Genomic DNA, 27,642 nt, shown 5'->3' with positions numbered 1-27,642 from the left:
AAGGGGGAAATTAAAAAAAAAAAAAGTCTAGTAGGATTGAAAGCTCTTGGCAAGGTTGAACTGTCATTTTGTAGGCACAATTACTTCTGGCTGAGCTGGGTCTGTGAAACACGAGGCTGAACTCATGCTGAAGTGTCTCGGGTTGGATTAGAGGGATTCAGGTTGATGAACAAAGTCCTGCCTGTAGGCATGAATGAAAAACCTGGCCTCAGGCTCCCCCATTCCTGACTGCAGGAGTTCTTGCCTGTGAATGGAGGGCACTACTATGTCAATTTGCTGGAAAGCAAAACAGAGGGCAAAAGGCTACTCTAGTCTTCCAGTGAATGTGCAAAATTCAGTTGTTATCAAGGATAAATAAATGGAGCTCATCGATCAGAATTTGTAGGTTCTTGACATAATAAATTTTATGTGTGTATATATATTGTATATATTATATATATATTATATATATAGTATATATATAGTATATATATTATATGTATATATTATATTTATATGTATATATATTGCATTTATATCTTAAAAATATGGAATTGTATATATATATATATATTTGGGACAGAGGCCCCAAAGCAGTAAATGCTTCAGTCACAGTACTTAGAAATCCTGTCAGAAAGTTGGCTAAGGGAACTGGGGACATGCTACAAAGTAGTGAAGAGTGTGGAAGCAGTGGATCCTAAAATTGTGCAAGAGATATACAGGATTTGGCACCTGGGAACAAGGTTTTATGGTGAACTTGATGATTCTGGAGGTCTTTTCCAACCCAAATGATTCTTACAATTCTCTGATTGAATGATACAGAGCAGTGGTTCACATCCAGCCCAGTTCTTTTGGGGCTGGACTTTAGTTTTCCCACGAGGTCTCTGGATCTTTGTGAAAGAGGTTTGCTAAACTTCTTTTGTTATAAATATGCCCAGGTATCAAGAATTCTGTAATAAGCAGAGTTTCTCACAAAGAAGGCAGTGAGAAAATAGACTAATTAAAGTTCTTAATTAAAGTCTCTGCAAGAACAGCATTGAAAAGTATTCAGACATTTGTCTCTTTAAGAGATCCTTCTTAGCCACAGTTGTAATACAGTGCTGATCTGGGACAGGAAATCTCTGTCCCTGGGTAGTGTTCATTTCTTATAAATGAACTGTCTTTAACAACGATACGTGTTAATCTGGCACCTTTCTCAAACATTGGAATCAACTTAGTAAATTTGGGGGAAAAATTTAAGTTTGGCATGTGGTAAATTTATATGCAAAGAAATGATAAAGGGGACATCCTCCCAGCTGGATTTTTCCAAACTCTCATGAGTTTTTGTTGCTTTATTTATTGAACATTTCACTACCTTCCTTTGTCATCATAAATGCACTATACGTATTAGAGACAATTATGAGCATGGTGGTGTGGTTTTGGCAGAGGTTAGGTTCAGAATTTGGCATTGTTCATTTTGTTTATCTGCATCATGCTATAATATACCAGAGTACTTCTTCCCCTTTTGTAGCAATGTTAGTCATGTGAAGAGGCACTAGTTTAATTTTTATGGGGAGAGAGGTCATTGCTTCAGAAAGGGGCAATTAAGATCTTAGTTTTTCACGCTCAAATATGTGCCTTTAGAGTTTTCTACATCAGTGTTTGTGTCTTGACAGATATGTTCTCCTTTTCTCCATAACAGTCAGCCAAGAGACCAATCTAATAATTCAGACTGAAAGGGTAACAATGAAAATTTGATGGTCCAGATAGAGATGAGAAGAGACAAGGAATTTTCTTTCACACCACAACCAAGAAAGAGAAGATTGGCTCTTCGGTTCATTCAAATCCTTTAAATTCAGCAGATCGCCTTTAAAACAATTTCAGGAAAAACACTCACCGGGCAAATATTTTGTGTTGATTTTACACACACATTGTTTCAGATTCAATACAAAGGTTTTGTCTCTGCCTGCTTAGAAGGTGTAGCTCAGACATTCAGAACGTTCTCCTGGGCAGAAGTGCAAATAAAACCCGAGGGAGGACCATGAGGTGAGGCAATGTGAAGGAGGAAAGTGGATGTGTTCAGCTGGAAGGAATGGCAAAAGGTCTGTCTTGCCCAGCTGGAGGGTCATTTAGGGCCATATTTTCTGGTCATTTTGAAAGTAAAGCCATGGTTGAGAGACGTTAAAATCCACTTTGAGGGTGTGTTTAAAAATAAGGTTGTTATTGGAACCAAATCTAAACTTTAGGAATCTGGAATTAAAGTAATAGAAGTGGAGTGCAGGGAGAAGTTAGAGCCCTTGTGCTGTGGTCAGGCTGACTTTATAAACACCTTGCTTTCAATACAACTACTAGTAATTTGAGTAATTTATACAATTTGCTCTAGATATGTGCATACTTTGGAAGAGAAAAGCACTTCTGGTGGTTCAACTATATGGTTAACTGGTATTAGCGAATAATTTTTTCCTATGTATGGCCTGATTTTTTTTTTCTGTATTAGTTAAAAATCTCCCCTTAAAATTTAAATACAAAACCCCAATAGAGATCATAGTAAGCATTGCACTGTGTCATTAGCTCTTATAGCACCAAAACCCCCAATGAAATAGAGGCAGTAAAAAAAGGGAACAGCATAATAATTTTCATCAGTGCTTCTTGTTTCTATGACTGACCAGCAGGACCACAAGAAAATCCTTTAACCTTTTTTGCTGCAGTGACAACATAATTTTAATACTTCTGCTGAACTTCATTTGGCTTAGTAAAGTCCTATAAAGTGCTTCGATCAATTTGTTTAAATACAAGGCATGACTGAAGCAAGGCCTGCTCTTGATGCTGTGTTTTCTAGTGCTGAGATGAATGCTGATAGAACATAAAAAAAAAAAAAAAGGGATACAGGAGAAACCTGGAAAAATGTTTTGTGCATTCCCTGTATGCTTTATCTCACTTATTTTTCCCAAAGGAAAGTGTAATGGCAAAAAGTAGGATATTTAGCCAGTTTTTTACAGAGGAGAAAAGCAAAATTGCTTACTAAAAAGTAGGACAATTCTAGCAAAAGTAGGGCAGTTTACTGCACGTTAAGTACCTTTGGATTATGTGCATTGTATCACGCTTACTTTGCACAGACAATTAGTTCAAAGTGGGACTCCCCACATGAGTTCAGTGAGGAAGATTTATCTCAGCAGATAAAGCTGCAGCACCACATCAAACAGGGTCACAACACACCCATCAAGAAAATAATCTGGAGAGCAGCTAGAACTGGCTGAACTCGTGTGAAAAAGGAAAATGTCACTGGCGCTTAGGCTAGAGATCAAATCAGATGGGAAAAAATGGATATCAGTGATGCTGGAATAGGTCACAGAGATTAAAATTCCAAAATTTGTGCTTAGAGTAACTGCACAACCTGCAAAGTTTTCCTGCCTTTAAGGATGAGATCATTTCAGTGTTGGCAAAGGATGGAAAAGACAACAGGATGGAGAATTTTTTTAACAAATTATTTTCATAAAGGGTTAATGGATAAATTACTTTGGGGGGTTCAGGTGGCACTTTGAGGGCATTACTTCCAGGGACCCTTGTCCAGAAACAATGGATGTGCAACTATCTCGTGTGTGGACTGATTATTTACATTCCACAAGGTAGGGTGTGGCAGTTGTTGGGCTGTGTCCTCTCAAAGTACATGGCCCAAGTAAAACATCCTGGCTAGACCTAGAAAGGAGCCCTGCTCCAGAGTTCAAACTTGAGCTTTGAGTTTGGCTTCCAGTGAACATGGAGGGTCAGCAGGGCATCCTGAGGCTTGAAGCACAGGTAGAAACCCAGCATGATCTGAAGACTGCTTTTCTGACACAACTCCTCAAACGTTTTATCCTGGTCCATTTGAAAATTGGCTTACACAGACATGTCTGTGATTTTATTCTTTAGGAGCTATGCTAAAACATGATCTGACAGTGCAAAAGGTACATGGGAGAATGGAGGTGAGGGCATATCAGGATGGAGAAATGTAGTATAACTGCAGTGTACTACTCCTTTCCTTCACAATAAATAGGGTATATATTGGCAAGCAGAGCCTGCTTGGCTTGTCTGTCTGAACCAATGACCTTCCAGTTTTGTTTGTGTACAGTCAAAATGATGCTTCTATTGGCAAGAAGGAGGGGCCAGTGCTTCTTTACGAGGTTATCTAAAGATATAATTTTAAAGGTGAAGTTTCCCTCCATCTGTGTCAGAAACAAATGTCTGCACCCAAGGCACAGAAAGCATTTTCCCCTTTTTTCACATAATGGCTATCTGCATCCTTCTGCAAGTGAAAAATTATCAATATGCTATTTTGTTGTTTTTTTTTTTTTTTAATTAAGTTGTTCTAACCCTTATCCTGTTACTTTAAACTTGATTTCTATTCACAGTGCCTCTTTTGTGCAGTAACTTCCACTTGTGATTTTGCAAACATGAATGCATTCATTATGTCTTGATTAGGTACTAGAAGGTCTAGCCACAACTATTTAGTAAGGCAGAATAAACAACTCCATTTCTGTATCTGTGCAACCTCATCAGTGCTAAGTAGTGTTACAAATGCATTGAAATCATCTCTAATTTGAGTCAAGGTTACATAAATTAAAACTTATTTAAAAATAAGGAGTGATCTTTCTGGTCAGCCCAAATCTCCCAATCCACAATGATATAAACAGTCGTACATACCATATTTCTTCTGCTGAGCATGATATAAATTATTACTAATCATATTCCCCTCTGAGTGATTCTTGCCTAACTAAATTTTCTGCAGTGAGCAGAGATCCAGTTTTAAGGGAAGTTAATGGTGAGGAAATTAAAGAACCATGGACCACAGCTCTGGTGAAGATTTGGGCTACAGTTATTAAAAAACATAATTTCAGCAATCCCAATATATTTTTAGACCCTTTTAACCAGAAAATGAAGCCATGTTTTCACTGATTGTGATGACCATGGCTGGAGCTGTGTCCCCTAACTGAGAAATTGCAGAGGCACTGAGGGGGTACAATAATTTCTCTGTAACCTCTGGCAATCTTTTTTTCAGCAGGTGCTCCCCACTCTTTAATGAGCATCCATTATCCTTTCAGTTCTCTCCTTCCATGTTTTTGATCTTAAAGGAATTCCTTTCTTCAGTTCATAGGGCAGGTTTGCATTTTCCTATCTCTGGAGGTGTCCAAGGCCAGGTTGGATGGGGTTCTGAGCAACCTGGTCTGGTGGAAGGTCCCCATGGCAGGGGACTGGAACCTGATGAACCCTTTCAAGTCAGACCATTCCACGATTATGGTTATGATTCTTACTGATCTTATTGGCTATGGTTGATTATGGTTCTTATTTCTAAGAATAAAAGCCACTGCCAAACACGAAAATTTCAAACAAGTGCAAGGATGCTTTGCTTTTTCTCAGCATAAGGCAGAGGTTCCTAGTGAAGAAAGCTCATTATACAGAATAAAAGTGGGATCTGTTGACAGGAACTACAGTTTGAGTGCTATCAAACATACCTTTATTCCCTTTTCCTCCCAGTCTCTTTGCTTTCACATGACTGCTGTTCAGGATTTCACTTTCAAATAAATATTTGGCACTTGTATCCAAAAAGACAAACAAATACCGAGAGAAAAATTTGCCTGAGTAAGCGAACACTCCTATTCAAAATTCTGTGGCTAGATGAATGGATAAGTGACAACAGTGACGAATAAATAGTGCCTGGGCCTGCCAAAACCCAGCATTAGAAAGTGTAAACAAAGCAGCACAGAAAACAGATGGATTCATTTTAAGTTTTATCCTTTTTCAGTCAAGAGATGCTAATGAGGCCACTTCACTTTGCACCATGACCCTGGCTGGCACAGTGTGTGCCAACACCAGCCACGGGATGGACTGGAGCAGCTGCCTTCCCCAGGGCCAAGCCATTATTTCCAAAACTACAGAAAAACATTATCCTGCTGAATAATGGCTGAAGAGACCAAGCACCATCCCAGCCATCTCACTCCAGGATTAGGTATTTGGATTTGCGCTGGATTCATGGCAGAAGCAGAAATGTGGGGATTTGCTTGCTGGGGCTGGTGGGGAGAGGAGGGGGATTGGTGCTGAGCTGAACTGAAATTTGGTGAGGTTTTACAGGAATTATGACTTTTTGACAGTGTTTATATATTAATGTTGCAGCTACAGAACTGTAGCTGTTGCCTGTATTTTTGGGGCACTTATTTGTTCTTTATCCTTATTTTTTTATTTTTTAAGAAATTAAAGTTCACCAATTGCCAAGACATTTCTCTCAGATTACTTAAACTTCCAGGGCTGGATTTTTTTTTTTTTCTTCTCCTTTTTAACTATGAATTAATTCAACACGCAATATCTACTTCCATTTCCAAAAGATCTATAACAAGATTCTGAGGACTGCTCAGATTTTGCTCCCATTGCCTGTTTGCTTTGAGGGTAGCCAAAGCTCAGTGGGTATTGGAGGCAGGTGCAGTCTGCTCGGTGATTGGCACTGGTGCCATATGGCAGCTTCTTCCTGAGGAAATGTTCCTTTTGTCTGCTCCTCCTGGAGCCCAAGCAACAAAGGTTGCTGTGAAAAATGTAGCTAGCTAGTGGGGCTTTCAGTTTCAAATTGGTTAAAACAAATTTTGAATATAACGAAGTTATGCTTGAAATAAAACCCTGAATTTGAAAATTATGTCTGGCAAGCTCTGGTGCAAATACCCAAAATATAATATGTCTGGACAAAAAGCCAAGAAAAAGCATGTCTTTGTCTGCACATGTGGATTTGGATGCTGTTTCTAGAAGGAAATTGTAAGAGAAATAACATCTCCCAATAACAATTGCCTATTCTTAAAGTTCTCAGGGGAAATTTCTAGCAGCAAGTCTCAATTTTCAATTTTCCTGTGGTTTCATCCCCCCCCCCCCCCAGAGCCTGCTGCTGCCTGATGCTCTTCTGCAGATTCTCCTCCCTGTGATGCACATCTCTGTCTCTATCTCCTTCTTCCTTGTGCCTTTGACACTGTTTCCTTTTAGGAGAGTTGTTCCCCAGTTTTGCCCCACAGCTTTCTCCTTGCATCACTGGCAGCTCAAATGTATTTATTTCTATTTCAAAAAAACTACTTTTTGCAACAGTGATGTATCCAACCCATGCTGCTAACAGATGAAATGACTTGAGCTAGAACTACCTAAAGTCACTTTTCACACGTATTTTCCTTCCAGGCATTGTGAAAACTAATTCTGGTCCTTGGTCCTATTCTGGGAAGCTCACCTGTGGCCCAGGTGTGATTATGGCCTTCACAGCTAGCATTGGTGGGATCTGTGTTGGGACACCTGTGAGCTGGAATATCTCTCGCAGGTTGGAAAAAGTATTTTATAGCTACATGAAAAGTAAAAGGGACATAGAGCTGTAAGATTATTTTAAAGGGATGCCAGGAAAAACCATGACTGCGACTTCTCAGCAAGCAGGGAATTTAATTCATAAAGCAAATGTGTTTGAAAACAAAACCTATCATGCTCCCTGCTTTCTCATTCATTTTTCACATCATATAACTCACCTTTGGTACACTCAGTTATCCAACAAGGGTTTTCATAAAGTAAGGTATTCATGTGTATACATACACTTATATCTATTTGAGGTATAATTTCCCTACAATAACTTTGTATTCCTGCATGAAGCTAAATAAAGAATTCACCCTAATTCTTTGACTGCACAAGAGCAGGAGCCTAATGGCTCCTCTGAGCTTAGATATATTTGCTGAAAGGAGTTTAATAACATAATAACGTTGCTGCCTTCCGCTGTCATTTCTTAGGTTATCTATCATCTGGTTGATTGGAAAACATTCCCCAAAGAGTTCTGGTATTCTAGTGCATTTCCTAATCCAATAGTTTCATTACTTATGTAATTTTCTTTGTCCTGTGGGGGAAGGGCATGTATATTATTGTTCATTCCATGCAGATTTTGAAATCAAAATCATATCATAGTCTCATTTCCCATCCTCCCCTATCCTTGATTCCTTTTTATCAGGTCACTTGGAGGATGCCATCGTGCTTGTACTGTCTTACCAAGGAAGTTCTGTTATCAAATACATCAAATTTTTTTGGCAAACAGCGGAGGCCTTAGGAGATTGCAGAAGAGCCATACACCACGTTCATACACCCCAGCTGCTGAGTTTCCTTGGTTGCTGTAATCATTTTGTTGCACTAATCAGCCACAAGATGATAATAGTCATGTAAGGCAAGCAATTACTAGGTTTCCTGGGATAGTCCAACCACAGGGACTATTCCTAATTTAAAGGAGCTTTAACTGCCAGTGCATATGTATGTATTTTTCTTAAACATTTCAAACTACAGTTATGAAGTGAAATAATAAATGGTATTCTCTCTTGTTCTCCTGAAGGGACTGTGCCTAACCCTGGAATTACTGACATCTGTATATCATTTCAGTGGTAAATTACAGCTGGGACATGCTAACCCCAAAGTGTGAGTAAGAGCTGCTCCTAAATGATTGGAAATTTCTTGGCAATTTATCCTTGAGTTATAATAATTAGCTAAGTCTTCATTCTCTTTTGATAGTTGTGCAAAATTTGTGCTATTTTCTTAGCACCAGAATTGATTGTTTAATCAGCAAGAAGAATAGTCTTTCTGGTGAAGACTAGATTTCAACTAAGCCTAATTTTGTGTTAATTGTCTCATTGACAACTTCCTCTCCTTCTCCCCTTCCCCCATATAAGCAGAGGAATGATAGAAACCTGGAATTAATGTTTCCTTGGAGATGATGTAATTTCCTGAGTTGCTCTAAAATAATCTGAATTTCAAGACTCTGTTACCCACTACTATGAAGAAAAGTATAACAAATAATGCTAATATATTAATGGCTAAAATATATTACCTCATTTTAGATAGATTATACACAGTTCTCTAATAATGTATTTGTGCTTTCTGGGCAAGAGGTTAAACACAACAAATACAATGGTGAAACTCAAAATTTTTGCTATTTATCTCTGTTGCCAGTAAATAAGATTAGAGTAACTGTTTATACATCTGTTAAAAGTGGCTGTCCTTGAAAAAAATTAATATAATAATGAATAATGAGTTTTTCAGTTGTGAGATGGTGGGCAAATTGTAAAGAGGCTAGAAGTTAACTTTATTTCTCAAAATGGGTTGCAGCCCTTATATCCATGTCATAACCATCCAAGGGAAAGTAAAACTAAAATTTTTTAGACAAGGACTGAAAATTTAAGTAGCAGTCTAAGATTCACATGCTGCAGTGAATTTGGCATTTGACTGCTATATTTTGTATTGTTGCTGTGATAGTAATTATGGGATAGCTCTGTTCACCATGGAAAACACATGTTTTAATAATTCTGTGCTGCTTACTGGGAGCAAGATGAAATAAACAGGGGCAGATGAATGAGACTTTTCCTGGCTTCGTTAAAACTATCAATTGCTTAATTCAGAAAGCATAGTGAAATTCAGAAAAACTTTTCCAAGTCATCATCCTCCTCAGAGATGCCCGAGTTCTGGAAGTTTGGAAAGCTTCTGAACCTTCTCAACAAACACTATTTTGTAAGTGTGAACTAGAATTTGAGGTATAACAGTTCGAAGAAATAGAAATGAGAAGCTCTTTTTAGGAGATGATCCTTGTTGTATCTTTTATATATAAAAGATATATAATTCTATATGTGCAAGCACAGTGCTTAGGGGCATGGTTGAATGGTGGATTTGGTGGTTTAAGGTTTGTGGTTGGACTTGATCTTAAGGGACTTTTCCAATCTAAAACATTCTGATTCTCTAAAATGAGTCTTGCTGAAATTTAGATATATTTCCAAAATGCTGGGAGTTTATAGACTCCAGTGGTTTAAGATTACATTATATACAGGTCAAAAAATTGTTTCTTCTTATGCTACTTATTCCATTGAGTATTTATGTTCTCCTTTACTCACCTTTAACTAAGTGGTTTTCAACAAGTTATATTGCAAGTGTCAGCTTCAAATAGTCTTTGACTCCTAACTGACAAATCTGCACCCTTTTGAGAGTACAGAAGAAATAATGAAGATACAATATCCTAAGATACAATATCCTAAAAATGGGAAGTATCATTATTATTTCACTATCTATGTAAATTTGATTCTTAGTTCCTCTTTCCCTTTGTTCAGTTCTTTTGTTGAGTGTTTCTTTTTCCCCTATGCTTCCAAATATTTGTTGTAAGGTCCTAATAATATGTAACATTTCAGCATATGTTTCAGTTTAAGGACACTAATGGTTTTGACTCTGTCCAGAAAAATCAACTTTAGATGTGCTTAATTCTCATATTAATTAAGTATTTTCTTATTCTGTAATTGCCTGTCTAGAAGAGGGAAACATTACATTAATTCAGTAGGTCAGAGAACACTGATGGAATCTTGATTTTAGCATTGGTTTCTAGCTACTTTATAATTCTAATTGTACAATTTTATGTATTTTATCTTTCTAAAACATACCAAAAATAACTACTACTTTTCTAGCACTGGTAATTATTCTGCGCTTACTTGCTTTTAATTTGAACATTTGCTCATTCTCTGGGAATAATCGCAAACACCAGAATTGTACAAGATTTCTGCAATTAAGAGTCCCCTCCCTTCTAGATCATAAGTTTAAATGTTAATGGAAACCGTTTCAAAATCTGGTTGTTTGCAGGAAGATCCCCTAGTGATATAGGGAGCTGGTATGAATGGTGGGCAGAGGAAAAGAGTTTAGTTAAAGGTCTTTGAGGACTTCCCAGAAATTAAAATTTCATAGTGAGTGTTGAACTTGGATTTCCCCTTATAGAAAACATTGAAGGAACTAGTGAAATTAAAATGCATAGAAACTCAAATGGAGTTTGATAGATTAGCATGAGAGTTCTGTTCTAATTTAGACAAAAAAAACAACCCAGTGTCCTTGTCTTCTTGAAGTAGCAATAAAATTCTAAATCTTTTATTATACTCATGCACTCAGAAACTTTGATGAAAGTTACACTAATTGTGAAGTCAAATAGCACCAGTTGTGAACAGAAGCCTACATAATGTGAAAGATATGGCATAACCAAACTTGATTACAAGTTATTAGCTCATTCATCCTATAAAACCCTGGGTTTAAAATCAAAAATATTGATGATGCAAACCATCAGTGTGGTTTGTTTTGCTTTGTTTTGTGGAAATCTTGCAGTCCTTGCTGCTCTATTTCCAATGAGGGAAATGGTTTTACTCTTACTGAGATTGTGGCTGGAATGAGTTTCCATCCATAATCTCTCAATACAAATACATATACACACATGTCTATATGTCTGTGTTTATACATACATCTATCTATCCATCTGCAGGTATGTAAATATTTTTATTTTAACCACTCAAGCATGCAGACCAGTCAGCCTGCCCATGCACTCAAGTGTTGTATTTGCAAGGCAGGGAAATATTGAGGGAATCTGTTCAAAATTGAATGGTCTATATAAGTTTTGTTGTATGCTGGACTGGATGTGAAAAAATATCTGTTTCATATAAAATATTATCAGACAAAAGGGCAACAGTCTAACTGAACAGCTTGTTTTATTTGAAATACCCTGGAGCAATATCTTTTTCCACTACTTCTACCCATCCTTTCATTCTCAAAACTGATTCTAAAAATAGGTAGTGTCAGTGTTCAAAGTGTTGTACAGTTATTTTTATATAACTGTTGTGTGCAAAATCGTTCTTATTATTACATTAATGTGAATTCTGTATGTGTGCATTTTTGTCAGTTATCAAATGTGAAAAATAAAAGTTATGATCTTCTACTTAAGTGGGAATATATTTCAATTGTTCATGATCAGTGAATGATAACAGCTGATACTATAAGTAAACTGATCATATATTATTTACTTCTGTGTCAAACACTTTCAGAATCATAACTCTTAATTTGAGGGGAAAAAAATTAGAAACTGGATGAAAATTACTTTAGTTTTATTAATAAATTAAGATTCATAACTAGACTGATTAAAAAGTCTGTTTGGCATGTATGCTCCAAATATTGTGCTTAGAAACCTTTTCTTCATGGAAAGTGCAGGACAAACAGTTGGGTTTGATCAGCTACAATTATCTAAAGATTTATCTGAAAGAGAGTATTTGACTTTATATCTTCAGATGATTTACCTTAACTTAGAATATTCCTTTACAGTCACAGTCCAAGAGCAGAAATGTATATGCAAGTAGTAATTGTACCTGTGACCACAAATGTAGGATGCAGCAAAATCTCATTTTCCCTTTGTGCTACTGCAGCCTGGCATAATAAGGAAACTCAGAATATGTCATGATATTCTGTGATGTAAGAACTATTTTTATATCCTGAATGGATTTTAATGGCTTTGGAAGAAAAGTGCTCCTTCTCTATCTCCTGTGTACACAAAAATTCAAAATGTTACCAGACTGAGATAGAAATCCTGAATATTTAATGAGGATGTGCTCCAGACAACTCAAAAAAAAAAAAAAAAAAGAGGCTGCACAGGACTATTTTACCATATTTCTCCATCCTATTCAGTATTTCAATCTACAAGAGAACTTGTTCTTTAAACTTTTTAAAAAGTCTTTCTTATTTTAAAGTGGGCTGAACATGACTCTGGTGATGTTGGCATTGAACTCACAGCTGGATCTTTAAAGGGTTTTTTATTATTTTATTTTGGTTTTGGGGTTTTGTTTTTTTGCATTTTGTTTTAAATCTTGAAAGGCAGATTTCACTCTGACAGTAAATTGCATTCTGGTGGTTAAATGAGGATGAGTTCTTCCACCATTTAAGACACAGTTTGTTGAGGTTCTTTCCGTTTGGTTGGTGGTTGTTGTTTTGGTTGGTTTGCTTTGTGTTTATTGGGTTTTTTTGTTGTTGTTTTGGGGAGGAAGGGGGTTTAGATGTTTGGGTTTTGTTGGTTTTTTTCTTTTTCTTTGGTAATGATACTTCTGTATTTTTTGAAAATAGTGCTGCTTTGTATCCTGGATCTCTACATGTTCAGTTTTATTTTCACAGAGTTTCCTTTTAATTTTTTTTTTTATTTTTAGGAAAATAAAGACCCCAGACATCATCAAAGCTGTTACAGGTCTCTAGGAATAGCTCCATTTTAGTCTCAGATGTGATGATATCTAAGCATTGGCTGGGAATCTCTGTTCTCATCAGTATATGCCATCAGGTGACTATTTTTTTTCTTTGGGGAAAGCTTGTTTATTTCCCCCCACACACTTTTTTCACTTCCTAGGTCTTCAACTAAAGTTGATGAAGCACTGTAAATCCCACTTTGTCTTTAAAACACTAAACCAGAGAAATAATTTTAACAAGATGAACAAAGCCTGTCCCGAAGAAATAAAGCGGGGGGGGGGGGGGGGGGGAGACACTTGAGAAGTCTTACATTTTTTCTCCTAATCCTGACATCAGCAACAGAGGTCCTGTTAGAGCACCAGAAAGCATTCCCTAAGCTAGAAGTCATTCTCTTTTAATTAAAAATCTTTGACCCCATATTTTTCCTACAACAATAATCTTCTATTACAATTATATTTCTAAAGTTTGTGTTCTGAAAAAAGAGTAAAGCATAAATTGTATGCAAACAAAGAAAGCCTGGCCAAAAAGCAAACTGAATGAAATTTATGTTTTTTTGATGTTTAAGATGACAAAAAAGTGCTCTTCGTAAAGGAAGGCAGCATTATCTGTCTTGTGAAGAGCAATGAGATTTAGATGACATCTTGGACATTTGTGCATCTTCTTGGATGAATCTCCTAAAAAATGAATACTGAGGGGGTTATTCCTGCCCCTAGAGCCCCTCTTGAGACAAGCATAACTTTCAGCCTTGATTTCAGAAACTGTACTGCAAGAGCAGCCTGCCATAACTCCTGCAAGCTCTGCTCCATCACCTGGAGCAGCTGTACCTGATGCCATCTACCAGCTAAAATACCATGGGCCACATCAGCCTCAGGTGGGGAGGGAAGGAGAGGGGAGCAGTGATTTGACATGCAAATTGTAGCCTAGCTTTTGTTAACCAAGCTCAGGGCTGCAAGCTTTTAAAATGGTGCCTTAAATTTTAGCTTTTATATTTTTCGGATTCTATGTTGCTTTAGTGTGTGGTTCTGAGCTTCATATGAGGGATGGTGAGCTCTCTTCACAGAGCAGGGAGACAAAACAATTCTTTGTCCGTCTGGGGACCAAGGACAAATGATCCAAATCTCAGCCCCAGGAGCACAAACAACATGGGCTGGAGAGAGAAAAACAAGCAGGATGGGACTGCCTGGGCTGGAGCTGGAATGGGACAATGAACTCCAAGGTGCCAATGGAGCAGAACTGATCCCAGTGAGAGCCCCCAGGAGCGTTCGTGCATTTTGGGACCATTTTGGTTCATCTTGGGTGCAGCCCTGGCTGGGCTCTTTTGCTGCCAAGGTGGATCCAGGGAGGAGATCCTTTTAATAAATCCCTGCTTTATTCTGTAACTCTGTCCAGCCTCTGCTCTAGGACAGCCTTCACAAGTCATCAAAAGGGCCTGAGCTGGTCACTACATTGCTGCCTAGAGGAACACTCTTCGCCCAGCTAGTTGGAGGATTGACTGGAGATCAACCCCCCAGGATAATGGTATCCTTGGAGACTCTTTCCTGACATGTCAGTAGTGAGATGCACACTGCCCTGCCATGCCATGGGATGTTCCAAGCTGCAGGAGCACCCCCTTGGTCCCCAGCCCTGTCTGTGTGACAGCAGCCATGCACAGTGACATGCTGTGTCTGTGTTTGGTGAATGTTCCAAATCTGGGTCGAACAATATTTGCTCGGGCACGGAGAAAGTCTGGGAATTTTATCTTGGCATGTGCATGGAGCCGAAAATACAGTGCAGCAAATGGGCATGGCTGAAATTCACCCCTGTTATCCCAAATGTCACTCTGAAGGTTCTCAGAGACTTTCAGGCTCCCAATAGACTCAGTTGTGCCATCAGTGTCTGAATGCAATGAGCTGGACCTGTCAGAAGCAAGTCCCAGCCAGCACATTAATTCACTGGCTTTACAGATGTGATTCTCTAAAAGATCTTTGTAATATAGATTTTTGTGATCTAGACTTTGAATTAGCACCCTCTGCAGTGTCTGTCTCACAGTTTGTGTCTCATTAAACATACCTGCAAGCATGCTTAGGAATGTAATTAAATTGCTGTTACTGGAGGGCTACTTTATTGTCACTCAAGAAAACCCATTCACAAGTGGGAAACAGTCTCTGATTTCTCAGTGCTTTAGGAAAAGTCACGTCAGTTTTTATGTAAGCTTATGTAACAAAGATACTCAGAGTGTGGGTATGAACTTAACATTTTGTTTGTTCAAGGAACAAATTGCACTTAGGCTGGCCCTTAATCCGCAGTTATATCTTCAAAGTTTCCCTTTGTGTATTGAAATGACAAATGATAGCAGATGCCAAATGCAGCTTTTTAAACCTACCTAGCTAATAGCTTCCTGATTTACCACTGCTGCCTACCTCAAGCTTTGCAGGTAACTTCATTTTTGAGACTGAAGTGCCTATTTTTATTTTATTTATTTTTTTAATCAGTGGTGTTTCGATCAGTATCTACTGCCTATGAAACTTGTTTGGGTTAAGATTTCATTATGAATTTGAAATGGCCCAGATTAATTTAAGAGGTTGTCTTAAAATACCTCTGATAGACTTGAGCAATTTATGATTACATTTCAGAGCCAGCTGCTGACTGCAGAGCAAAATCAAAACCACCTCACAATTCACAGTTTTGTTTGGCTTAAGATTTAAATCCAGTTCACAGAAAGGAAGGGCTGAACTAACCACCCCAAAATTTGTTCATCTTTTTTGCAGCTGTAGAATACTAGAGTGCAATTGTTATTAGCAATCTAAATGAAAATGTTGCTTTTCTCCTATACAGGGCCCTGTTTTAACTAATAAGTCCTTCTGTAATTATTGTGGGGGTGCTGCATTGCTAAAATATTCAAATAGGAATGACATTACAAGGAGTTCTCTGGGAGGAATAAGGAATCATGCTACAGTCATAAAGAGATCGCAGTTTAAAGCAACTAAATGCAGATACATGGGAAAAAGGGGAGCTAAAATGTTTGGGATTTGTTCCTTTGACTGCCCAGATACTCTTCATTTCATTTACTTAATGAAGCAACTTCACAGTTGTTTCACATTCCCAAAGAGCAACCTAAATCTGATTCAATGTACACCTGTGTAAAGTAGATTTCATTAAAAAAAAAATTAATTTATTCTTTTACTCAAACGAAATGCAGCCTCGGTTGTTGTTGGCCTTCTTTCTTATTAATTAAGAAATAAATAATTATTTTCCCATTATGTATGTCATTTTCAGTTTCTAAGAAGATACACTGCATGAAAAATTTCACAAGCTCTAGCAGCATTGATGTTCTTGTGCTTTGCACCAGCACAGTCATGTGCAAAAAGCATGAAAGTTTAAGATGTGCTTTGTTTTCCTTTTATAATCTGAGAAGAATTTTTGTTTGTTAAATCTGAGTGGGAAAATGCCTCTTTTAGATTCTTGATGTACAGGTTCTTGGCAAATGTCATTGCTTTGTTTTAGCTAATACCAATAACCATGATTATCCAGAAGAAATAAGCAAGAAGGAATGCTTATGCTCTAATTATATTAATAAACACATTATAGGGAATCCTTGTCAGTTTAATTTTTTTTTTTTTTTTTGGTCTTATTTGCATTTCAGAGCTTTGGAATAAATCCATGGCCAGAGCTCAGCTTGGGTACTTGCTCTGGATACTGAAGCTACAGAGGTAAGAAACTGCCTGAAATGTCTTCATGTAGCTGCATTATGGTTATGGAAAGGGGTGGGAATTACTGAAGTAGTGGATTCCCAGCCTAATGACATTTGCTGCATTCCTCTTGTGCAGATCTTCTGTACCTTAGCCCAGTACTGTGTTAAATCTGATTGCCTGCAAAATAAAACTCCAGAATTATTTTCTGTTGTACGTGGGTTTGAAAATGCTCAAGTTGAGTAAGCTGCATTTTGTCCAGATTTAACAAAAAATTGGCAATCATTAAATGCTGCTGTGAATGAGATTCATACATCAGTGATAAACTTTCAGTCCCCATCAGACTGAAGGCTCTCTATACACTTTACAAACTCAAACTCTAAAGGCAGAAAATAGAAATGAAAACATAAGCTACAAAAAATACTGTACCATGCAGTTATTAGTTATTCAGCCCTTAACTGCCTTGCAAGGGTTTTGAAATCTAGCAAATGGTCAGACATTGACTATAGTTTTATTAGAAAATTACTTTTCTATCAAAAGAATATCTAACATGATAAAGGAAACCCCACCTATTCTCCACTATTAATATGAACATAATATTACTTAATAAAATCAGAAAATTCTGTGATCACTGGAATACTTAAGAAGAGATAAACTATATTCCACCCATGTGAAGTCCATCAAACATTGGTGGACAAATCAATGTCTTATTTATTGATTCTATTTTTCACTCTGTTTAGGAATGAGGAATTGTCTTTAAGTTTAAGCTCCAGTTCTCCTGTCTCAGTCCCCTGTTAGTGCACCTGCCCTCTGAGGAAATTGCTCTTTCCACACTGATCCCTTTTGTCTCTGCAGCTAGAACTGCCCAAAGTGATGGTGGATTTCCTCCTCTGCACATTCAGTACTCCAAATACCATTCAAATCCCTCCTTTCTACATTAGCAGGATGAGCAGGGTTTTCCTGAAGTTCTGGGGTGAGTGATGATGGTTTGACTCAAAACTCATTTGGGCATGAAGGTTCACTTAGCCAGCAATGAACTGAAGTGTGGCTGGAGCCCCTGCTCCTGTCCTAAAACCAAGAAAAAAATTATACAGGATTTGAAAAGAAGTATTAAGAGAAAAAAACCCCACAAACATTACTTTCTTAGGCTGAGATATTGCTAATTAGAAGAGATGCAAGTAAATTTTTAAAAATATTGTGAAAGAGGCAAAGGAAGTCAAACATTCTTTGAAACTTGGCAAGTCTAGCTCAGGTTCTCTTGATTCTGGGTTTTTTTCACACAGCACTGGGACATTTAGAAGCTTCCAAAATTAATGGGGAATTTTAAATAATGCAACAGACTAAATCCTAAATTGGGGCCTGTCATTTCACATTTTTTTTTTAGTTACACAGTGAAATCTGTAGGCTGCAAAAGATGATCATGCAGTACCCTGGATGCAGACATCTCTCCTGCTGGCTGGGTAAGCATGGGATATATATGGAATGGCTGCTGCCTTCCTGCCTGTCTGTGGGTGTCACTTGTGCCCCTCCAGATAGTGGGGTGTCACTTGTGCCCCTCCAGAAGGATTGGGTGTCACTTCATCCCTCTGGGATGCTCCAGAGCCACAGGAGTCACAGGTACATCCCAACTCCCTCATTTGGTCACCACATGAGAACAACTAATCTGCTGCACAGAGGCACCAGGGAGGAGATGAAACACATCTTCTAATTAATTGCTCCCATGTTTGCTCAGAAATGGAGAATTACCCAAATCTTGAGCTCTTAAGAACCAGCTACCAGTGAGAAAAAGCTTCCTGCCTGACAGGCTCTGGTGTGTGCAACAGAAACAAAAGGCAAACTAAGGAGTGTCACTTACCTGTGTTTTATCAAGAACCTCCATAGTGGTGATGAACTTAAAATAAAGAAAAATTCCTAAGTAATTGTCAGATTTTTAACTAGGGCAAGGCCATCCCCTAAATTTATTTTAAAAATGATTACTCAGGCAGCGCCACTTAACGAAGCCTGATCCTGAGGGAAAGGACTTCAGTCCATGGTGGTTATTTGTTGTTCAGTTACCTCACACAAACCTTTTCTTAATCAATCATTCAGGTTTTTCTGGTCCTTAATCCTTAATGGTCCTTAATGAAATGCTCTTCATTGGGTTTTGCCAACTTCCTGAAATTGAAGAAAGCAATCACAAGGATCTCAAATAAACCTTAGTAGTTACTAACAACAATGGTAGATACCCCTTTATTAATAGGCTGTAATAAGCCTATAAACAATGCAAATGGGGTGTTTAGGGGGTTGTCTCTCTATTTGAGCCCCTCTGTGCATTGCAGCCTTGCTGAAGGATCTGCAATTCAGCTGTTGATGAGAGCAGCTGCCCTCAATGAATGGTTCCTCCAGTTCTCCTTCCTCAGTAAATGGTTTCTCCAAAAAAGTCCTCCAAAGTGGCTCATCAACTTCCTCCTCGAGGAGTGAAAGGGTCTGGGTAAAGGCACAAGAGACATCAGCTTGTAAGGCCATCCACAAAACCTTCCTTCAAGTGTCTGGGAAGTGAAGCGATACCTGGACACGGGCGCGATGCCATTGAGAGCCCAGACACAGCTTCTGCACTGGGTATCCTATAGCCCAAACTCAAGAGGTTGCCCCAATGGGATAGAAGGGACCAGAGGCTGGATTGTTCCATGTCACAGGACATCCACCTGCATTGCTTGGGGATCAGCAGAGACCAGAAAATAAAAAAACCCTCGTTTTCCACATCAGAGTGAAAAGGAGTGAGTTCTGACAGAGCACAAACCAAGCAGACAGAAACAGTCCCTGTGCTTGTCACTGCTGCGTCACCCAGGCACTTTCTTTCATTCTGAAGATTCATTATTTTAATCTTAAAATGCCTCTCTGAAACTCAGCAGAGATATTCCTGCTTTCAATAATATATTTGCAGTAATGCTTTCCTCCCCTCCTTCAGACCTCTTGGAAATCAAGCACTGCAGTCAGTGACATGTTGACAGTTTCGCATGAATTAATGAAGAACTTGGAAGTGTTTGACCAAGATTTATTTATTATTCTTAAACTGACCATGTAGTCATGTTTCTCTTCTGAAAAGAAAATTAAGAGAAGAAGGAACTGAAAAAAAGCTCTTGAAATATATGATTTAGAACTTATTCTGTACCTCAATCTACAGGATACAATTGTAAGAATCAAGGCTTCTGGTTTGAGGTGAAAATTCTTGTTCTAAATTGTAAGACTGCTTTCCTGGTATTGCTTAACATGCTAAGAGGATGTGAAAATCAATGTTTCCAATACTGGGAAAACATAAGTCCAAAGTTGGTCGCTTAATAGATAAAGGCTAACTATTATTTACTCCCTTTTGTTTAAAAAGAAAATAATTAATCATCTTGAAAACAAATCACCAAGGCAAACATTAACACAAACATTAATATTCCTGCTGAATATTTTATTACAGACTCTTTATGATAAAAACCTAAAATGCAAAATCTTCATTATCCAAGCACGGAAGTGACACCTAATCTTTCTGAAGCAATGCCCTGCACTCTGGAACATGTTGAGTTGGAAATACAAGTCCTCTGAGTCTCGTGCTCCCTTCATTTGCATGCACTCCTGTTTCACAGCCCTGTTTCCTTCAGCACCTCAGCCTTCCCCAGAAAGTCTGTGTTTGCCTCTGCCTGTCTGGGGCAACAGCCCCAGGCAAGGAGCAGGGCAAGGAGGCTGCCAGCAGCAGAGGGCTTGCATGGCCCATGCCAGCTCAAACACAAGCAGTTCCTCTTGCTGTTTTCCTGCCTCCTGAGGCCAGCCAACCAAAGATGAAATTTCTCCATTCCTGGAACACCTGGTGTAGGCTCTCAATGCTCATAATTATCCTCCCAGCCCTCTGCAGGTGCAGGGCAGGTTCTCTGAGAACACAGCTCTACAGTGGATAAGTTCGTCTATAAATCTTAGTGAAACACATGCCATAGGATTTAGAATGTGTTTGTATTTTTATAATTTTTGCTGAGAAAGCAACAGCAGTTGGAATAATGTTACATTATAAGGCTATGAAGCCTTGGGCAAAATCTCCAGCTCTTAGTAAATGCAGGGCTTTCTACTGCAATCAAAACCTTTACGTCAGCATCTTAAGCTGCTGGATCACTTATGCCTTTACAATCTTCACCACTCAGTCAGTTTTTTCCCTTCTCTCAACATCTCAACGCAGGTTTTCACTTCTTAGGCGTTTGTCTTCACCCACTACCAGCTGACCCCTTGCTGTCCTCATACAGCAGCTCCAGGAGCACCTTCCCACGTGTGCCCTGGCTGCCAGCTGCTGTTGTGGTGCCCGCTGGCTCTCAGACAGGCTCTGACCTGTGTGAGCCACGACCTGCTCCTCCTTTGGCTCAGCACGGCTGCCTGCACAGATGGCGAGGAGCGGCACGCACCGCCCACCTACCTTCCTGTGCCTCTCTCCATATGGTTCTTGTGTTGGACCTGAAAACAAATTGGAGCAGTTGGTGGGACTAGGAAATTAATTTCATTAAGCTCAGCAAAGTTGCTGTTAAAATTCCTTGTGCTCTTGTACTGGTGTGAATGGCTGAGTGAGTCAGGTAAGGCTCAGATGGGAACAGGTGGTTCCCTTGATTTTACTGGGGTCAAACCCCCCTGTGCTGTGCCTCAAGCATACTCTGTGGCATGTCTGTAAGCCACCTTGGCATATGAGTGAGTTCCTAATTTCCCCAAGAAAATCATCTCATGACAGGTGTGAGATTGTGCAGCACTAATATCTGTACATGCAGACTGCATAATACTTATACATTTAATAATATCTGTACATTTCATAATATTTGTACATGTACACTGCATAGTATCTGTACTTTTCATAAGATCTGTACATGTTAACTGCATAATATCTGTATATTTCATAATATTTGTACATGCACACTGCAAAATATCTGTAATGTACACTGCATAATATCTGTGCATGTACACTGCATAATATCTGCACATGCACACTGCATAATATCTGTACATGTATATTTCACAATATCTGTAAATGTACACTGCATAGTATCTGTACATGTACATGTCATAATAGCTATAAATGTACACTACATAATATCTGTACATGTACACTGTATAATATCTGTACATGTATACTGCATAATACGTGTACATGTTCTGATACTGCACAGGATTACATAGTCTTGGAAATGGATAATGCCACTTGCTCCTTTTGGTGGTGGTAGGGGAGATAATATTAAAGCAACCTGATATTAAAACAGATAAATTATTTATATTTCAATGATAGATTCAGTTATATCCTCTTTGTGCTTAAAAGGACCTGATTAAAAATGTCCAGATTTCGGGATCTAGGATAACATCTCAAAGGGAGCCGGTAAATGTTCACAAGTGTAACTTTCATTGTAAGATTTAGCTCCCCCTGAAAGGTTAGAATTATTTCACAGATATTTTTGATATATTTGTTTCTCAGCCACCTGGGACCAAATTCCCAAGAAGGAGCTGCAACATGAGGGAATTTCTGTGTTGTGGGGTGGAGCACAGCTGTCCAGGCTGTTGAAGGTGATATAATGCTGATTTAGGGCTCAGCTGCATGGCTAATGCAGCCCAATATGGAAATGGGCTGGTGGAATTCCTGAAGAGCCCCAACCAGTTCCTGCTGAGAGATGCTGCTTCCCAGCACACGGGGCAAGAATATGTATTGTGGCTTCTAGCCATGTGAAGGTGTGGGTGTACAGCTTATAGAGCTATGGAATCTGGCAGCCATGAAAAGTAGGGATATTCATCATGGAGACACCTGTCCCTACTCCAGTGGTTACTTTATGTACTTTAATTTTTTTTTTTAAATCTTACTTTCAACATTTACACTATAAATCTTCTAGAAACCAGCCTCTGGAACAGGGGCTGAGATCCAGGTGTCTCTGCCCCTCACTGAATGTTCCTACCGCAAGGCTGTGGTGTCATACTCATTGCTTCTCCCTTTTTACCACAGATATTTTTTATTTATTTACACAAAATGAAACAGATCCATCATCAAGGGTGGCAAGATTAACAAAATATTCCATGGACAGGAATTTAAAGCACAGCTGAAGAATGAGAGGAATTTGCTGCCCAGCACTCCAACCCTTGTGACTGGTGATTTTGGGAAGCTGCTCCATGTGCTCACCACGTGCCTCTGGGATTTTTTTCCCAGGTGATACAGGTGCAGGAACTGTGCTTGAGAATTCTTCCAGGCATGACCCAGAAATGAAACTGTAGCACCTGGTTTAAGACTAGAAGCAGAGCACTGCAGAGGCAGCTGAAGAATTTTTGGATGCAGGCACATTAAGGTAAACAATCTTTGAATATCCCACTAAATAATTTGCTTCTTTAGATACTTATCTAACTACAAGAATTTGATTCCAAATCAAATTTGTTTCTTGAATATTAAGACTTAGCATTACAATTTTTTTCACTCTAAAAGAATCTTCCTAACATGGCTCAGAGGGGGATTGTCATTAATAAGTTATTAATGAGCCTGTACCTTTGATTGTGTGCATTACATATCAAGAATTGTTTCGATTAATTTAATTTTTTTTTTTTTTTTTTTTTTGGCTAATCAGTAGAACAAGTATTCATTCTTAGCTTCCCTTTACTCTGAGAGATTTGGTCATTTTCCTTGCAAGACACTAGTTAAAATTCACTTTCAGCCTACATTTCTGTTTCTCAGCTGTTTAAGTAGAACTCATTTTTTCAGTGTTACTAAGAAAAGATGCCTTGAAAATATCTGTTCCATTTCCTAGGAAAAAAAGTTGCACACTTATAAATCACAAAATCAGAAGGCATAAAACCTAGTGTGCTTACAGAACTACTTAAAAATAAGAGTAAAATGACATGTTTTGGTACTGTTAGCTCTGGAACACAAGATAAAATGGAACTGACACCAAAGATCATATTCAGGTTAGTAAATATGATTATTTTTCAGTGTTGTCTCCCAGAACCAGGTTATATGAAACTAGGTTATATGAAAGAGCATTGAAATTCCTGTTAGAGGAACTTGTGACTTCCTTGCATTTCTACAGAATATTTCTAAGAATTACGAAAAAAACCCCAACAAAACCACCAGATTAAAAAAAAAAAAAAAGAGTCTGAGAGAATATTTGGTGTTTAGGCACCAAGGAGCTGAATAGTCCAGTCAAATGAAAACTTATGAGAAATAGGGCTCCATACTACAAGCATTTATGTATCCACTCAAATTTGTTGAGTGAGAAGATTTTTAAGTGAATATTAAAAAAAAAAAAGAAACAGTGGAAGAGTTAAACTCAACTCAGTGATCAGAAAACCAAACACCATTTGAAGCACAAAATAACCAGAGGGTCCTGTACAGATTTGAACCAGCCAACTTGTAATTATTACTTTTAAAAGAAGGGGAATATTTGCTTTCAAAACCAGTACTTCAGGTGGCTTCAAAATTATTACATACAGAATTTTTAAAAGTTATTGTTTCCTGAACCCAAACTTATGAAAGAAATTTATGGCATAATTATCTAATGTTAGCAAAAACCATCAAACCAAATTTCTGGGACAGTCATTCAAGTATTATGAAGGTTGACATCTTAAAAAAAAAAAAAACCAAAATAAAACAAAAAAACCAACGAAACAGAGTGCTTGTAATCACATTGCTATAGGACTGTTTTTTTTTTTTTTTTTAATAACAGGTCACTTTAAAAGTGTGTTTTACAACCCAAAGCACAGGATTCACTATTGCAGCAAAAACCTCTGCATAATGTGAATTCTCAGTTGCAGTAAAATGGAATTACTCTTTGAAAATGAGATTTCCTCCATGGGCATCATCAAAAAAAAATTCCATTCACATGTATTTTACAAGAGCTTGGAGTGACAGAACAAGGAGAAACAGCTTCAAACTCATAGAGAGTAGGTTTAGATTAGACATTAGGAAAAAGTTCTTTAGTATGAGGGTGCTGAGGCCCTGGCACAGGCTGCCCAGAGAAGCTGTGGGTGCCCCATCCTTTGAAATTTTCCAGGCCAGGCTGGATGGGGCTCTGAACAACCTGGGGTAGTGGAAGGTGACTTTTAGGATCCCTTCCAACTCAAAACATTCCATGACTCCATGATTCGACTGAAAGAAGATACATAGGCAAAAATAAAAGTATATAAATGTTACAAAATATAACATTTAAAAGGTTCCAGTTACATTCTTTCCTCTCCTGAGTTGGAATTTTACTCCTTCATTTTAGCATGATCATTCATGTAAGCTAAAAGTAATCACATTCTGCTCTGAACAATCCTGATTTTGAAATACAAAGTTTGTATTTTTAAATGCCTCCAGTGGAAGTATAACAGACTTAGAGAGACTGAAAACTCATTTCTATGCTTGGAAAAACCTGAATTCTTTACAGTGCAGGAGGACTCTGTTTTCCTAATACAGAAATTTTTAATTCTTTCTATGCACACCACAATGGAAGGCAATGGAAATTTTCATAAATTAATAAATTTGATTTGTCATCAAGTGGATGTTCTCCACAATATAGAACTTAATTTTTATTAATTACATACCTCAGTAATGTATTTTATATTCCTCTTATGAAGAAAATCTTGAAATTGTGAATTAAATAAACACATGATGTGTGGGTGTTGTTAGTATGCCTGCAGTCAACTCCAAAATAATATTATTTACTACTTCTTTGCCGAAAATGGTATAAAAATAATCTAATTCACAAGGGAAATATGTTTCAATGCCACCTTCACTATTAAAATCATTGAATCAGTGAGATAACGCACACATTAATTTTTTTACTACATACTACTCTGGATGCTTAATGAGTTACATGAACAATTTGTAATTTTCAAACCTTTCAATTGAATTCCATGTGACAGTCTGTGAAATGCTACTGAAGTAAAAAAAAGTTCATATTTCTAAATAACCATATTTTTAAGTGCTCCAGTAAACAGATGTATAGATCTGTCATGCAATGTACTGATCACTACCTAAACTACAGAGGGTTTTTTGACTTAGTAATGCTGTAAAATAATTTGAGATCCTAACACAAAAAACTAGCATTCAAGTCCAGAATATTACCACCATGTATAGGTTTTAATCACAGTACATTTCACAAATTAGGTAAATTTAACTTTACACAGTCAATTAATATTTGGTAGCAGTATAAAAATTTATATAGAATTATCCATATGCAATGTCATAACAAGCTGACAAGTTAAATTAAAAGGAATAGAGAAAAAAAGTTAATATAAAATGTAAGAATAATTACCATAAGTATAGACCAAGAGTGGTAAAGGTGAAAATGTATGCACAGGATTGTCTCTATTTCTTCTTTCCCCATCCCATGGTACTCTTCAGCAAGACATGGTGCAGAATTTACTTCATTTTCACTACATTTTCACCATTTTATTTCATTTTCACTACTTCTTTACCCCCAGAAGAGCATCTCACTTAGCTCAATCACAGGATTTCTGCAGGGTTTGGGAATTTGTTGTGTTGCACCACTATTTTTGGGGGCATAGTCCGTGTAGCCTGTTATGGGAAGTGGCCCTGTATGTGTTTCTGTGGTTTCCCAGAGCAGCTGTAACCCAGTCCCTGGGACCACAAACCAGCAGCAGCATGAAAAAAGACTGCAGGGAGGCATGGACAAACCAAATAGGTGCTGACCTGGATAGCTGGGCTAAATATTTCCATGGTAAGATCTCTCCCACTCTCCTTAGTGGTCAGGGAAATCATTGTTTCTCCCTTTGGATGGAGAATTGTAAATCCCTGAGAGGATTAGGTAAAAGTGCTGTTGCTAATGACACATAAAATTCACTTCATCTTCTTCATCAATGACTAAGGATGAAGTGATTCTGAGACAGATGATTATGTCTTGGGGAACCATCAGCTGTCCAAAAATTCTTTACACCTCCTTTTCTTCACTATCCATTTCCTGATCTTTATTGTCCACAGCTGTCCCTGGGGTCCCCTGTCGGGTGGCTCTCCAGTGGATGGAGATCCCGGGGAGCAGGGACGGTGGAATAAAGAAATCTCCAGCTGAAGGCGGGTTGGCTTCGAAGCAGCTTTAATCTCTGAGGGCTAAGTGTCAGGGACTGAGCGAAGGGGTGCAGGTAGACAGCCTCACAGAAAGAGAGCTGGCTCCGAGAGCCCCGAATAAGGGGCGGGGTAGGACTTATATCAGGTAGCAAGTAGGAGGGACAGGGTACAAAGGGTCCAATAGGAATAGGGTTAGGAGGAGGAGTTGGGATGGGATAATAGGGGTACAACAAATGGGAATAAGGGAAGGGGGCGGTAACCGGGGAAGAACCAATTGCAGACAAAGAACTTAAGAACATTCTAGAACTAAGGGCAAGTACAAAAGTGATTGACATAAAGGTGGGCATAACTGACGGTTACATAACATGAGGGGAGTGGTAGGTTTGATGGGCAGCTTGGAGGCGGGAATCTACACAACAGCCTCCTCCCAAGGCATGTTCGAGGGAGCTTTTCCCAAGTCCCCTACCACACACAGCAAACTGCTTTTTTTTTTTTTTTTTCCCAGTTAAAGCCAGTTCAGCTTTTTTAACTAACTTGATGTTCACCTTTATTTTCTTGCAGACCTTTCTGTGGCAGTAACCCATGAAACTTCCTGGGTTTGTCTCCTATGCAGTCTCCACAAGAAGTCTCTAGCATCACTGTGGAAGATTGTGCTGCAAATGGAAAGTAGAAGGGGTAGTTTCTGGTTTTCACTGGAGTGTGAACTCCTGCAGTTTCTTTGGTGAATGAGTGATACAGTGACCTCATCATATGGAATGGTTTCTATTTTCTCTGGGTTATTATAGACACCTATTCATCAAAAGGAGGCTGAATCTGCAACTGCCAAAAAGATGCAGCAGCAGAACTTGAGGGAAGTCTTGAGCTGTTGACTATTTGCAGAGGTAGAGCTCTGCCTTCACAGAATTTTTTTCTCTAGAGAAGGAAGACAGAATTTTTAGGTGATTATAACTA

General features: G+C 38.3%; 1 long non-coding RNA gene across 3 annotated transcripts; it reads left to right on the top strand.

The window, feature by feature from the left end:
- Positions 1-485: 485 nt before the first annotated feature.
- On the top strand, positions 486-27,642 carry LOC110472991 (uncharacterized). 3 transcript variants are annotated; one of them, XR_014952113.1, is made up of 6 exons: positions 486-7,276; positions 8,318-8,400; positions 12,963-13,090; positions 16,619-22,981; positions 23,435-23,591; positions 27,253-27,642. It is a non-coding gene; the product is annotated as an uncharacterized LOC110472991 (long non-coding RNA). The 3 variants fall into 3 exon arrangements; XR_014952112.1 differs by lacking the exon at positions 23,435-23,591 and having other exon boundaries at positions 26,234-27,642; XR_014952111.1 differs by having other exon boundaries at positions 23,435-27,642.

The sequence above is a fragment of the Lonchura striata genome, chromosome 1A (genome assembly GCF_050655825.1).
Source record: "Lonchura striata isolate lonStrDom1 chromosome 1A, ASM5065582v1, whole genome shotgun sequence".
Classification (NCBI taxonomy): Eukaryota; Metazoa; Chordata; class Aves; order Passeriformes; family Estrildidae; genus Lonchura; species Lonchura striata.
This window is presented reverse-complemented; position numbering and strand designations above follow the sequence as displayed.